Below are 16,345 nucleotides of genomic sequence, written 5' to 3' on the forward strand. Positions count from 1 at the left end.
TTGTAATGAGTACTCTTTAGCAACTTGCATTTAAATTATGCAAAGTTGGGGTTGGCACAAAAGCCCTCTCCACAGATTGCCTGTGACCAACCATTCTAACCATTCTTCCTCTGCCCACTAAATTCTCTCTCTGCTATTGCCTTGTTTTACTTTCTTTATAGCACTTACCACACTCTGAAATTATCTTACTGCTCTGTTTGTTAGTTAATTGCCTGCTTTCCCTCTACAAAGACTGGTCTTGTTTACTGTTGTAAACTTAGGACCTAGAATGGCAGCGAGAATGTAGGAGATCAAGAAATATTTGTCGAGGCTTCCCAGGTGGCTCAGTGGTTGAGAGTCCGCCTGCCGATGCAGGGGACATGGGTTTCATGCCCCGGTCCGGGAGAATCCCACATGCCGCGGAGCGGCTGGGCCTGTGAGCCATGGCCACTGAGCCTTCACGTCCGGAGCCTGTGCTCTGCAGCAGGAGAGGCCACAACAGCAAGAGGCCCGCGTACGGCAAAAAAAAGAAAAAAGAAATATTTGTCGAATGAATGAATGAAAAAATGTTTCACTCTCCACAGTCTAATACCCAAGTGTATTTATCCAAACTCATCAGAGATTTCTCTATCATACCTTCTGTAAGTCAGTTCTGTGATGTTGCTTAAGGATTACCGATAATGTGTATAAACTACCTAACATAAGGTCAGGCACATAGTAAGTACAAAATAATTATATGTTGATTACATAAGGGGCAAGGAAGATTCTATCCTCTAAAAACTTTAGTGCTATTCTGAACACTGTGAACTGTGATTAATAAATGGAGTTAAATTGTTTATTAATGATAAGCTATTTTACTAGGTGTTAAGGTAAGAGACCCAAATAAGTATAAGCTCTTTTCTGGGTATAATAACCTACTTGAGTTAAAACCCATAAGAAACATAAATGACAGTATGTGTTGAATAATTCAAGAGGTACTTGCTTAACAAGATAGTACAATAATTGTTATATAATCCTGATAGCTAACATTTATAGAGCTCTAGCTATGTGAAAATACTTGAAACATGGGATCTTATTTAATTTTCATACCACCCTAGGCACTATTATAATCCCTCTTTTATAGACAATGAAAAGAATTTAGGAGGCTCTTTCCTTTGATGAAAGGAAAATTTCTCCTAAATTTCCTTTGATGAGTCACAGAGAGAAAAGGTGGAATTTGCACTTCAAGCCCAAGCCCATCGGCCAGGAAATCTCACTCTTCTAGCTGCTATGTAGTGCTAGTGTGATAAACTGCTCATCTGTATGGGGTTGGCAATTTTGAACAAATTGAACCAGACATTTAAGATATGGTGCTAATTTTTTAAGTTCAGAGGCCGTGGGCTTAGAGCCACTTTGGACTGCATCGTTTGGGAAGACTGCACAGAGACTCATGCAGGGAAGCATCTCTGCAGGGACTGTTTCAGGAATGTGTTCAAGGATAGAGCAAGGTGATGGTGGGGGAGATCCTGCTGTAGAACAACTACAGTTGTCTCATTAGTGTTGTCTCATTAGGGTGTCTCATTAGGGTTATATCAGTACTGATTTTTCTCTAGGGTAATGAGAGTCAGTTGCATGGTTTAGAGCTGTGATATAGAGAAATGAGAGCTCACTGCAAAATATACTTCAGAAAATTTTCCTTCCATGTTCTTCAGAAGATGTGCACCACTGTCTCCTGTGTGTTATGGCCTAACAAAAAGTCAAGCTCCCTTTTATAGGGAAACCTATGTGTCTGTCATTTCTAAGACTCAGCCTTTATACATCTGGCTTCTCAACTTTGCCTAGCACCAGGGTTAAAAGACAATGGCTTGAAAGACAAAAATCTTGTTATTTCAAGCTCCATTAGAAAATGGGCACAGAAAATATTATATAATAGGTTACGTACAATACAGTACTATCTAGCCTTAAAAAAGAAGGAAATCCTGCCACCTGTGGCAAAGTAGATGAACCTGGAGGACATTATGCTAAGTGAAATAAGCCAGACACTGAAGGTAAAATACTGTATGATCTCACTTTTATGTAGAATCCTAGTCAAACTCATAGAAGCAGAAAGTAGAATGGTGGTTGCCAGGGGTGGAGGCAAGAGAAATAAGGACGTGATGGTCAAGGGTGCAAAGTTTCAGTTATACAAGATGCATAAGTTCTAGACATCAACTACTCAGCATAGTGTCTTTAGGTATCAACACTGTGCTGGATACCTAGAATTTGCTAAGAGGGTAGATCTTATGTTAAATCTTCTTACCACCAAAAATAAGTAATAATAAAGGGGTGGGAAGAAACTTTGGGAGGTGATTATTATGGCATTGACAATGGTGATGGTTTCCTGGATGTATACTTATCCCCAAACTCATCAAGTTGTATACATTAAGTATCTATAGCTTTTAATATGTCAGCCACAGCTTAATAGAACGTTTTTACTTAAATAAATAAATAAAAAGAAAATGGGAGTGAATCTTAGGGGAGAGTTGAATACCTTCTAAAGAATTAAAAAATGGATATGTGACTCGTGACAGGTTGATAAAGAATTTGAAAAGCCTTTTTTCACTGAGTTTAGAAACTACCTGAAATTCTGATGCCACAGTGTCAATCCTGAATTTCTGTTTGTTGGAAATAATCTATGTACACTAGTGTGACAGATATCTCCTAGAACAACAACAAAAATCACTTCTGAAAAGACAGAAGGCTCAGTTAGAGGTGATCAAGTAGTTTTTATTTGGATGACTACAGTAAAGCAATCCACATATGGTAAGACATCATGACTTTTTTCACAGAAAGTTCATTAATAGGAAAAATAATTAGATGTATATATTTGATGATGATCAGCTAGCTGGCATTGAAGTGAATCAGTTCAAGATTTTCAGAGTCAAGCTGTGCTGACAGTGATTCATATGCACTGATTAGAAGTATAGAGAATGGGCATTTGGGTGTGGTTGGGTAGGGAAGGAAAACAGAAAGCACAGGAAAATGCTGTAGAAAAAGACTTGACAAATCAAGTCATGCTCGGCTCTAGTTATACAGAGCAGTAGGAGTGTCAGCAAAAGGGTAAATTAAAATAACCTTCCTAATGGTATGCTCAATGTACCTGATTCTCACTGAGGGAAGGAATGACTCAGGTTAGGAGTGACAGGAGAGGGTGATCTGCAAGAATTCCCTGTGTTCTCTTCCATCCTAATACCCACCCTCACCCTGCTCCCCGTCCCACCATCTACCTGCCGAAGAATGAAAGGCTGATGCTGTTAGATGCCAAATGGTCAACTGAGACTTGATCTCACCTGTCAGTTAAACCAAAGGGCATCAGCAGTTTCCCACCTCAGAGACATCTAGAATTCAGTAAAGTATCCTGCCCTCAAATTTGATGGGAAAATGGAAACAACAAGCCAATGATTACATTGGAAGTAATCTCCCAGGGTCAATGGCAACTCAAGGCTCCCACAAAATGCACATCTTCCCTGCCTCCCCCACTCTACCCCATCTCTTCCTCACTATTTAGAACTTGTTTGTCCATGAAACAGTATAAAAACTTAAAATTATCTTGGCTCAAGGTGGAAATAAAGAAACCGCCATCATTAAAAATGTACAGATTCAGCCTGTCAGAAAAATTACTGCCTCTTCCTTTCGGAAGAGGATTGATTTGTCACAGGGCAATTTACCCATGCTTGTGGATATACTGTTTCACCTTTGACAGATATCACCATCTTTTAGGCATCCCTTAATACCCACTGCTTGTAGTGCAGCAGAAACCTGTACCCCCGGCTGTCCTTCTCCCTCTTCTGCAGGCCTATTTCACGTGTCTCAATGAAACCCGTGTTTGATTTGATACTGAAAATGAGGTTACTTTCTCATACTAGAAATAGAGACCTATAAAATTTGCTCTTCAGTATGAAATTAGACAGACCATGTCCTACTGAGTTTTTGGTTATCATTACCTAAATATGTTAAGTTTCTTTTCCCAGGTAAAATTTTGTAGGGGTCTGCTTCAGAACCAGAAGTGTGGTTCTCTTAGAATGTTACTGCCCAGATCATTCAGGGTAACGTGTTCCTCCCAAGGCCACTGAGAACAAGAGGCAGGAAGGAGCCAGTCACTAATATTCGTTGTGATGTATTGTTCCACATTATCTTCCCATTGCTCCGCAGAGATCTCTCTAATCCTAACTGAGAAAAAGACCCATTGGGAACCAGGTGGGTGTTTATGTCAATCCACGTCTGCATACGTGTGTGAGGAGGGGTAGGAAATCAGTTTCAATTTCTTTTTTTTTTTTAAGATTAGAAGTTATCATTGAAATTTACAAATATGTAGTAGATCAGTTCTATTCTATTCTCTTACTTACCATATATGTCTTCATGACTGGGAACTTTAAGTTCTAATAAAAATTCTGGGATGACTTGGAGTTTCAGCCTGGAAAGTGACAGCACAGGAACTGTGGGCCCTGCTGTGGGTCTCTGATCAGCCCCATTCTCAGTCCCAGCTGGATTCCACCCCAGGAGGGATCTTCTTGCACTTGTGAATGGGTACCACAGTCAATCCCCCGAAGCTCAGTTCACAAATCAGCCACCCCTGTCCACCTCTCAGTTCTAGGGTGTACACAGAGGCAGTGTAAGCTTTCCTCAGAGGTCAGACTCAGAGACTAGACCCTTGCAAGTCCTTAAAGCTGGCTCAGGGCCATTTGGGCAGGGGATTCCAAGGCCCTGACAACTAGGCAGAGGTTAGACATGGGGATGGATGAATGGGGAAGCATGGGCTCCTGTGGAGCTCCTTGCCTGTGGGAAGGAACAGGCTGGATGAAGGCCAGAGAAGGGCCCTCTAAGGCATGGAGGCGAGGGAAGACCAGCTCTTGCTGAGTCTAAGGGCATAACTGCATTCCACTCCAATTATTTCATTATAGACTGATGTCATCTTTCTTTTTTTTAAGTTGAATTATTAATTTTACTTTTACACAGCTGGAGTCCATGACATTTTGAACACAACAGGAATCAGTTTCTTTTTACTGAGAAAATTAAGATGTTATTTTATTAAGCACTATAAATGCATTGTTTTAATCATATATATTAGGTTTGGAGAAGGGGTTGGACAAAGGACATGTTCTTTCTCCACCATTTCTTTATGGTCTCAGCAATCTTCTCCATCCATTTTATTAATCAGTTAAAAAAAAATCCATCTGCACTGTCTGTTGGACTCCCCGTCACGTCTGAGGGCCACCTGACTTGTCTCTTTTATGGTTGAGGAGAACACAAGAGCAATGGGCTAAAGATAGCAAATCAAAAAGCACTCAGATTTCTTCACAAGTTGCCACTCCCACTCATATGTACAAAGAAATCTATATCATAGCCATTTTTGTAGCAGACATTTTGGAAATAATGACAAAGTGCCAAAAAAAGTGAGCTAATTCATGGCCCAGGTCTAAAATGTATTCTTTCAATAAGTATATATTGAATACCTACTCCCTTCCTGAGGCAAATCAGGAAACAACCCAGACCCTCACCCATCCCCCTTAAAAATGTTTTGTCCTTATGGACCTTATAGTCTTGTCAGAAAGGATAGAAAGTAAATATTAAATAGAAAAAAATAAGTAAGCTACATAATATATTAGAAGATTAAAAACATAATTTGATCATAAAATAAAGAAATCAAAGCAAGATCAGGAGTTTGGGGTGGCAGGTTGCAATTGTAAAGAGGGTGAAACTCATTAATAGGGTGATATTTGAATAAACGCTTGAAGGACATGAGGGAGTTAGGGTGAATATATGGGGACACAACATTCCATGCCATGGGGACCATCAGCAGAGGCCTAATGGTTCAAAAACCAGAAAGAGACTAGTGTGACTGGGATGGAGTGAGTCGGGGGTGGAGGGTAGGAAGCACAGTAAATATGATGTTGAAGAGCTAATAATGGCCAGATCCCTCAGGCATGTTGGTTTAGACCAACATAGAACTTAATTTTTAATCTGAATGAAATGGAAAGCCATTGGAATGTTTTGAGCAGGGGAGTGACATGATCTGACTTGCCTTATGAGACTTATTAGTTTGGAGAAATTGGACTGCAGAGGGACAAGAGTGGAAGCATGGAAATAAGCAATGAGGCTATTGCAGTAATCCAGGAGAGAGGTGTTGATGATTTGGAACTGAGTAGTAAGAGTAGAGATAGTTAGGACTGGTAGAATTTTGTTATATTTTGAATGTACACCCATCAGGAACTTTTGACAATCAGGAAGAGGACATGAGAGAAAGGCACAGGTGAAGGATAATGCCAAGGTTTTTATCCTGAAACACTGGATGAGGGGGGCTGCAGGAGCAGCAAGTGTAGAGGAAAGATCTGGAATTCAGTTTTGAACATCTTGAGTTTGGGATGTCAATCCGATTTCCCAGTGGAGATGCTGAATATATCATTAGATATTCCAGTCTGGAGTGAACTTATGATATAAATTTAAGAGTCCTTAACATATAGATAATGTGTTAAATCATAAGATTGGATGGAATCACCAAAGGAGTGAATGAAACTAAATGAGTTCCAAAGATTGACCCAGAAATACTCCAACATGAAGACATAAACGAAAATATAAGGAACCAGCAAAGCAGACTGAGAAGAGTGTTCAGAAAATAGGAGGAGAGGGGCTTCCCTGGTGGCGCAGTGGTTGAGAGTCTGCCTGCCGATGCAGGGGACACGGGTTCGTGACCCGGTCCGGGAGGATCCCACATGCCGCGGAGCGGCTGGGCCCGTGAGCCATGGCCGCTGAGCCTGCGCGTCCAGAGCCTGTGCTCCACAGCGGTAGAGGCACAACAGTGAGACGCCCGCATACTGCAAAAAAAAAAAAAAAAAAGAAAAAAAAAGAAAATAGGAGGAGAAACAGGAGTGTATTATGTTGGAAGTAGAGAAAGTATTTTAAAAGATGGAAGTAAATCAATCATTTCAAATGTGACCAATAGACCAGGTTAGATGATATCAATAATAATAGACCATTGAATTTGGAAATAAGGAGTTCATTGGTGCCCTTGACAAGATATTTTCTATGGAAAGGTGGGGTTAAAAACTCAATTGGTGAGTGAAAAAGCATGGGACAACCCATGCGTTGTATAGACAACAACTCTTATGGGAGTTTTGCTGCATTGGGGAGCTGAGTGAGTCAAGAAGGAACTATTTTAAGATGAGGAACTAACAAAAAAACATTTGTATGCCAGTTGGAATGTTCCAGGAAAGAAGGAGGAGAAAGAGGGCAGAATTGCTAGAGGAAAGCCCTTGAGCAGGCCAAAGGAACTGCCTTCAGATAGGAGTAAAATTTGCTTTTTTATTTTAGAGTCATTCAACTGGCTTCAACAATCATACATCCCCGTTACTAAAAATGCAGAGTAAGACTCTTCTCAAACAACTCTCAGTCCCACAAGGGGGTTGATGACTTCTTTTTGATTAAGACCTTAATTGAGGATCTTAGTGGTTACTGGTAGTGAGTGGCAGAAGATGTGATGGTTAGTTTGACTGGTTAGTTCCATTTTTCAAAATATTGTATCCAGACATCAGCTATAGGTACTTCAGTGCTCAGGGTTACAAAATGGATTAGTTGAGACAATGTGAGTAGGTCAGTGCAAAATACTGGAAAAAAATGACTGTAAAGCACATTTTTGACTAATAGTTTGTCAGTATCTTTATCTTCTTATATGTGAGCAATTGTTACAATGAGCATATCTAGTATGAGTACCTACTCTGCATTTTCCTGACTCCTGGCATTTTCTCCATTTGCAAGTCCTCCCACCCTTTTCCAAAGTCCTATTCAAACTTTAACCTTTACGAAGACTTCAGTGATCATCACATGAAATGGGTTCTTTTTCTCTAGACTTCTAGAACGTTTTCTTTGTAGGATTAATTCTACATTTGTATTGTGATGTTTTGTCTTACTTATATATATTCAGATTTCCTTACTAGATTCAATTCTCTTGAAAGTAAAAACATACAATATAAAAACATTGTGCACTTCATGTCTCCTTCTTCAGTAGAACTCAGCAGATAGATGGATAGGTAGGTAGATAGATATGGAGAGAGAGAGAGAGAGAGAGAATAAATGAATAAAGGGAGAAAGGAAGGAAGGGAGGAAGGAAATAAGGAAGTTCTATAAAGGTAATAGTGATCTTTTTTTTTGTCAATAATATAAACAAAATCTGCCAAGGGGGCTTATCTGTTTTAAGTTTTTGGCCTTAGCTAAAGTATTTTGAATATCTTATTTTCTTTTGTTCATTTCATTCAAAGAAAGATATGTTATTAAAGTATGGTGAGGACAGCTAAGAGGTTTTAATCAAGTTATATTTCAAGCTGATTATTTTTAGCAGTCAGTGTATGGAAGGAGTTCTGATGTGGGGATAAGAAGGGGTTAGGGAAGGAATTCTTGGGAGTGATGCTTGACACCAGAAACTGTATTAGACAAATAAATATAACAAAACAGAAACAGACTCACAGCTATAGAGAACAAACTAGTGGTTACCAGTGGAGGACAGGGAGGGGGAGAGGGACAAGATAGGGGTAGGGGATCAAAAGATACAAACTACTTTGCTTAAAATAGATAAGCTACAAGGATATATTGTAGCCAATATTTTATAATAATGTTAAATGGAGTATAAGCTATAAAAATTTTGAATCACTATGTTGCGCACCAGAAACTAATATAATATTGTAAATCAACTATACTTCAATAAAAAAAGAAACTGTATTAAATGATCCAAACCCATTATATCCTTCAGTAATAATTTTCTTCTTTACTAACCACAAACTAGAAGTCAATTCCCAAGTGGGACAAGGAAGTCTCAGAAGTTTCAGAGCCTGTTCTTTCTTCCTGTTGCCTATGGTGGTTGTTAATGACAACTTTTATTTGTGCACATGCAAGTAAATAAGTGCTTATCATTTATTGATAAGTTACTATGTGTCAGGCACTGTTCTGAGCACTTTGCAATATGTACAATGTATTTAATCACCATTAACAAGTATGTGAAGTGGAAACTATTACTAACCCCATTTTACTGATGTCACAAATAAGGCATAGAGATGTTACATAACTTGTCTAAAGTTACAATGCTAATAAGAGGCAAGTTGTTCCAGTTAGACCACTGGTTACACAGGACCTAAATGTTTCAGGCAGCCTTACTTTCCCAAGCACAATAGAAGAATGTCAACAGCAAGCCCAAGCATTTTGTTAGAACCAATGACACTCTCCCCTCCAAACTGAACCTCCAGTTAATATTAGGGCAAGAGGGGATATCTGAGGAGGACAAAACGTAAAATAAAATAAAATAAAACAAAATAAAATAAAATAATATAAAATAAAATATTCTTGAGAGTGTATTGTGGAAGGGGGACTTTTCCTCTTGGCTATAGAGGAGACTTATAGTCAAGGAGGCCATAGAATATTTTGTGTGCATTTATATACACCCACACACAATTCCAAAGGTAGTTAGTTTACTTGGTTTCGAATATCTGCAACTAATAAAGTTAGACTGTCCGATTAGTTGTATTTCCCAAGTTTCTGCAGGAAGGTTCCTGCCAAGGGAAATGTGATAACTCCAATCTTAAACCAATTGCTTTGTTCTGGAAATATTGTTTTCCAGTTAGCCAGGCCTGGTTTCCATGATGCTATGAGTGAGAGAAGCAGGATCAGCCACACATGAATTATGTGTAATGGGGTCTCCAGAGAAAAAAGAAGGTCTCTTATCAGAACAAGGGCGAAGGGGAGGTGTTCAGGGTCAAGAAAAGCTGTAAATACCACCCAGACTATTACGTTTTATAAGCCAAGTGGGAGGAGAGGAGGACCTGAACTTCTGAACTAAGATAACGGGAAGCAAAACAGCAAGAAGAGGCTCTGGATATCACTAGTCCTTAGAGAAATGCAAATATGGAGAATACGGTGAGATGCCACATGACCCACCCACTGGAGTGGTTAAAGTCAAAAAGGCTGACAGGACCAAGAGTTGGCCAGGGTGTGGGGAAACTGGAACCTCACACATTGCTGGTGGAAATGTAAAATGGTACAACCACTCTAGAAAACAGACTTTCTTAAAAAAGTTCGATATATACTTACCATATAACCCAGCAAGCCCATTCCTAGAAATCTACCAAGAGAAATGAAAGCATGTGTCCACATAAAGACATGGGTATAAAGGTTTATAAACAGCATAATTTATAATCGTCAAAAACTGGAAACAACCAAAATGTCCACCAGCTGAAAAATGGATAAAATAAAAGTGATCTATCCACACAATGGAGTACTCTTCAGCAATAAAAAAGGAGCAAAGTCATGACACATGCTGCCATATGGATAAAACTCGGCAACACTATGCCAGGTGAAAGAAACAAGATGTAACAGGCCGCAGTTGCATGACTCCATTTATATGAAATGACCGGAAAGGGCAATCCATAGAGACAGAAAGTAGGTCAAAGGTTGCCAGAGACTCTGTAAGTGGGATTGACTGCAGATAAGCCCAAGGTAATTTTTGAGGATTATGGAAGTGTTCTCAATCTGAATTGTGCTGACTGGTGCCCAAATGTATAATATTACTAAAACTCAGCAAGCCATACACTCAAAATGGTAGGTCTCATGGTTTAAAATTCATACCTCAGGAAAGTTACTTTAAAAAGGAGGGATAATGATACTGAGCAGGGCCCTGTGGGACTCCTGGGCACAATAGCCTTTCTGTGTCCCCCATTTCTTGATTACAGGAAATAGACTTCATTCAGCCTCCATGACCTTCCCTGAGTTCCAACTGAGCATGTCCAGACGGATGCTAATTAGAGAAGGGAGGAAGGTCAAAAGAAACAATAGTGCAGCCTTGGGGCGGGGTCCTGGTTCCCCCTCAAGAGATACACATAACAATATCTTGAGCTGTTTTGCAGATACTGAAACCCCCATCAGGTGGGAGAAGTTAACTGTATGCTGCCCTCAAGCACTAGACCCCAGACCTGTTGGAACCAGAAGGTTGATGATGCTGACTCCCACTTACCTCACCAGCAACCCATCAGAAGGATGTCCACCAGCTGATCACGCCCTCTTTGAACCATTGCTATTAGTATAAAACCTCTCACTACCCCCTCCAAGTTGGGACACACAGTTTTGAGGGCGTTGACCCACTGTGGCCCCCTTTGCCTGGCAAAGCAATAAAGCTTTCCTACTTCACCCAAAACTCTGTCTCAGAGATTTAATTTGGTGTCAGGGTACAGAGGCCAGATTCGGCTTCAATAAGAAGATGGATTTGAGAGAAACTGGGGACGAAAAATATTCCAGGCCCAATGCTGATTGGCTGTGAGGGACAAATGAGAAGAAAGAGCCCAGGGTGACCCCCAGATTTTTGATGAGGAAATGGGTCATAACTTTAAACAAATAAAAGAGACATAATGATTTTGTGTTCAAAGAAACAACAGTTACACTATCCTTCATGTTATAAATAAAGAAACTTCCTTTTCTAGTCCCTTAAAAGTTTAGAATTGAAACAAATTTCATGACTGCTTTTCGTTCACTCTCAACAGTGTCTTGGTTCTTTAAAAGAGGCACTTCTAGCATGCCCGAACCAAAGAAAGCTAAGCAGAATATATTAAATCCCATGCAAGGCTGGTCTAGTAAGTGTTATATATATATATATGTATGTATATATATATATTTAGAAATTTATTTTTTATTTATTTATTTTTGGCTGCTTTGGGTCTTTGTTGCTGCCCGTGGGCTTTCTATAGTTGCAGCAAGCAGGGGCTACTCTTTGTTGCGGTATGTGGTCTTCTCATTGCCGTGGCTTCTCTTGTCGCGGACCACGGGCTCTAGGCGCGCGGGCTTCAGTAGTTGTGGCTCACGGGCTATAGAGCACAGGTTCAGTAGTTGTGGCGCACAGGCTTAGTTGCTCCATGACACGTGGGATCGTCCTGGACCAGCCTAGAACCTGTGTCGCCTGCAACGACAGGTGGATTCTTAACCACTGCGCCACCAAGGAAGTCCCTAGTAAGTGTGACATTTTATTTTAGGAGCACAGAGGCTCAGATACCTTGGCCCATTGTGGATGTAATAAACCTCTTCCTTTTTTAGCTTCTTCCCTGAAGTAATTGAAGCTCCTTCTCAGTTACATGAGTCCAATGTCTCAGGGAGAGAAATTTCTACTCATAAATCAGTTAATCCCAGCCATTACTAGCAATGACTTAGTTTGGACAAAGGCTAGTCTCTCCTACATTTTGAAAAAGACTAGCTTTCTATTCTATCAATAAAGGGGTATTCTTCTAAGTTTTTGCTTGTTTGTTTGTTTGTTTAAGGAAAACTCAATGTCTGATTTGCTTTCTCAGATGCTTACATGAGGCTAATTTTTCATTAGCCTTTGATCAGATGTAGTCTGAACCACAAAGCTACTTAGAAGCATTTCTCTATCAATATATTGGAAATAAAATTAGCTGGAGAGATTTGATGTAAAATTATTTAACATTATCTATAAATAAATGATCTACAACTAGATAGATGAGAAAAAATGGATTACATAGGACTTATTCTCATATTAATATTCCATATCACAAAAACTACACATTGGGTCTTTTATTACTGGTTTATTTCATGCAGCCATCTGAAGTCATATATATTTTGAAACTTATTTTATATTCTGACCAGAAACTAAGGTTTAGAAGAAGAAAAAACACTCAATTTATAACTAGAAGCTACAAAAATTTGTGGTGTTTGTCTCATCCAGACTGATTTTTGAACAAAGGTGCATTTCTTGTTTAGGTGGAAACAACCATTTATTCTTCTGAGATGCCGGGATGCTATGGAACACAGGTATACCTTGCAGTAATCTCGTGTTTTATCCTTGCCTAGAGGGATTCAGGCTCTCCTCTTCACTCCATCCACCAAGGAGGAACAGTATAGAGGGAGAACAGAGCAGCTGTACTTTGTAGTTTGTCAAAAGTAAATTTTGACTCAAACAATTTGTTAGAAATTCAACAACAATGACCTTCTGGTCTTAAGGATTCCTAGATGATCTCTACATCTCTACAAGGTAAACCTTGAAAGGATTCCTGCAGTCTTCACCTATTTTCTTATCAGGTGACCATTTATAAGGTCTCAAGAGATAACTGTTAGTCTTTCATACTGTCATTTTCCTAAACAATTTGTAAACTATTTTCATGTACAGATAACAATGGATTCTTCTGAATAAATATTTTAAAAATAGAAGGAAGCTCTTCCTTTCCTCAACTTCTTTTACCTTCATAAACCTATAGAAAAGTCCTTCTTCAAAAACTCAAGAGAAGTGTATCTTCCACTTCTTAATAAGCAGGCCATCAAAGTGAATAGAATCCTGTACCTTAAGAAACAATACAGATAAAAATGTTTCTGAACGTGATCTCTCTCGGATGCCAAGAGAACCAGGAATATTCCAGATCACAAAATTGGATGGGGAGAGTAAAAAGGTTATCTCTAATTTACAAGTAATGAAACCATAGATATGTTTGTTTCATAAAGTTCAATATACATGAAACTTTAAAATTAACTCATTCAAGCAATGGTTATTCAAATTACAAAATGGTTCTTTTCTTTAACTGGAAGGCTTCCAAAAGCTATTTGTTTCTGATAGCTCTTTGAGTGAAGAGCTGGTTCAAAAGAAGGAAGAGAAGTTCATAGCTAAAATAAGTAGGAGATTAGACATCACTGCTCACTGAAGATAAATCTGAAATAAAGATGAATTTCTTCTGAAATTAGATCATAAACAATTAGGGGAAACATTTATTAATAAAAATTGGATTTGCTGTGACTATTTTATAAAACGAAGCACATCCCAAATGTCTTCGTTTTTGTAACAGTATCTGCTCCATTGCCTGTGGCCTCTCCCCAAACAACTGTTACTAGCTTGGTCCCAGGAAAAGCAATACTATATTTCTAGCTTGTGTGGTGGGACCGGTTGCCTAGCATTGCAGTAAATTTTACAAAACAGTTGGCAGAAGGATCAGACCAGCTCGGCTAAATGAATTAAGCAATCACATAAGACTGCAGGGCATATTAAGGAGGAATGTCCACATTATAGCACTTGATACTCCCTTCTCACAGCCCCACTTCCCCCCCAGTATAATGCTTTGGCTGAGCAGGCTGTAATCTGATATTCAACAAGGTTCTTGTTAAGTAGATACAATGAAACAATGCTGAGTTTTTGTTGCATTAGTGGAGTTAAATGCATTTTATTAGCACTCATTAGAAGGAGGGAAAACTTGGAGCTAAGGATTCATTAGCCAAAAGCGGCCCCCTGTGAGGTAAAGTGATTAAACTGCTGGGTACCAGAGAAAGGGGATCTGGGCCACACACAGCAGATCCTGAAAGTCTGTCCTCTCTCCGTCCGTCATGACGAAAATGTCTGAGAACAGTTTGGGGAAGAAATGTTAGGTCCAACCGCAGGTCATCTGAAAATATGTTTCTTTCTAAAGCTGTTAATTTGACAAAAGGCAGAAGCCCAGAAAGAAAGCACAATTATGATTTATGTTTTAGATTCTAAAGGAAGTCATTTACTTTGGGGATTTGAAAACAGAAAAGTGCTACCAGCTCTTCAGTTTTGCAAGATGTATCATGAGCTCTGCTTTTATTCTGTTTCGTTGTCAGGAAAAAAACCCACACGCGCACACACACACACACACACACACACACACACACACATACAAACACATCATTGCTCTGAAATAAAAGTTTCCCCCCAAAATAAAATGAATATGTGAAGCTATTTTTGCTTAATTAAACTTAACCAAACATAATTTTGATCTAAAGAACTAAATGATAATGCATTTTAAATAACCCTGAAACTTCAGAATTTGGGAGTTTCATTGTCATGTTATGTCTCTGTGATGCAGCTCTATGGAGTGGCCAGTTTTGTGAATGCATCCAGCTACTGGCCTGTTATTAACTCTTATTACATCCCTGCTCCCAAATTTCTGTCTCTGGGTTTCCAGCCTCCCACTTCCCATCATCTGCTGGAGCTCTACCACTGGCTGTTCTACAAACCTAGTACACTCCAAACCAAATCCATCATCAGTCCTCCTAAGGCCCTCCTATCCTCCCTCTATTAATGGCACTTCGTCTTCACAGTCATCCAGAGTTGAAACTTTAGCATCATTATTTTTTCTTAGTGTTCACATGCAATCAGTTTACTAATCCTCTAGATTTGACCTCTGCAAAAGCCTTATATTCATCCTCTCTCCTCCCTTGTAGTTTACAAGTCAGATCATCATGTGTTGTCATTTAGACTATTGCCATGGCCTCAACAGCAAACAGGATCTCCTGTCGATTGTTCCTCCATTACACTCTGTCTTGCACACAGTTGCCAAAGTAATCTTCTAGGAGCACAGCTCCAAATGGGCAGATTTTCTTGCCTAAAATCTTCAGTGGGCTTCTATTGTCTCAATCTGTAAAATGAGCATGGTATGATCTATTGCAGAGTTGTAGAGCTCCGAAAAGATAATGGATCAAGTTCTCTGCCCAGAAGTTATCACATAGTGAGAGCTCAGTAGTGGGTAGTTATTATTATCTGTTATCTTGGTCTCTTCTTTGACCAAGCTGAACTGCTGATTGCTTCCCATACATGCTACCCATGATTCATTTTTTTTCCTGTTCTCATTCAATTCCCTTGGCCTGGAGAACACTGTCTTCATTGACCTAAATTCAAATTCTATTCAGTCTCTGACACCCAACTTCAGTTAAGCTCTCCCATGCCCTCCTGGATGTAAGGGACTCCTCTCTCATCTCAACAACTACAGCCCTTCAGTGAGGGTTCTTTAATTATCCTTGCGATTTTCTTATATTTGCTAAATGCTAAAATTTGAGGAGAGACTTTACATCTAATTTATTTTTATATCTATTCTCTCATAACGACTAACGTAGGTCTGTCTCAGGACTATGTTATGGAACTCTGCACAGCTCAAGGAATCTGTGCTTGCTTCTGCCCTCCTGCTTCATTTTATGTCTGTGCAGAACTAGAGTGTAGTGTAACCTGAAATGAAATAGACTTTGTGTTTGATCGAGCGACACTTAATGCCCAAAGGCTCATGTTAATGTGCACGAGTCAAGTATACATTTTCTTCCATTTCTATCAAGTTTTCTTAGCAGTTCAATGTAAATGGCCAAATCTCCCTTCTATCGTTATAGAAAGTACTGCCTTGTACTTCTTTTTTAATTTTCATGCAGCTATAGCTCTTCAAGGCAATATTTTTCATAGCCATGTGTGTCCTCTGTTAGCTCCCTTGCACATGGGCAGGGACCAGCTATATCTTCCGTGTGTGCTACATGTAACTCTGGCGCCTCACACAGTACCTTCCTCCTGGAGGTGTTCAGAACACACTCACTGAACAATAAAAAT

The sequence above is a fragment of the Orcinus orca genome, chromosome 1, assembly GCF_937001465.1.
Source record: "Orcinus orca chromosome 1, mOrcOrc1.1, whole genome shotgun sequence".
Classification (NCBI taxonomy): Eukaryota; Metazoa; Chordata; class Mammalia; order Artiodactyla; family Delphinidae; genus Orcinus; species Orcinus orca.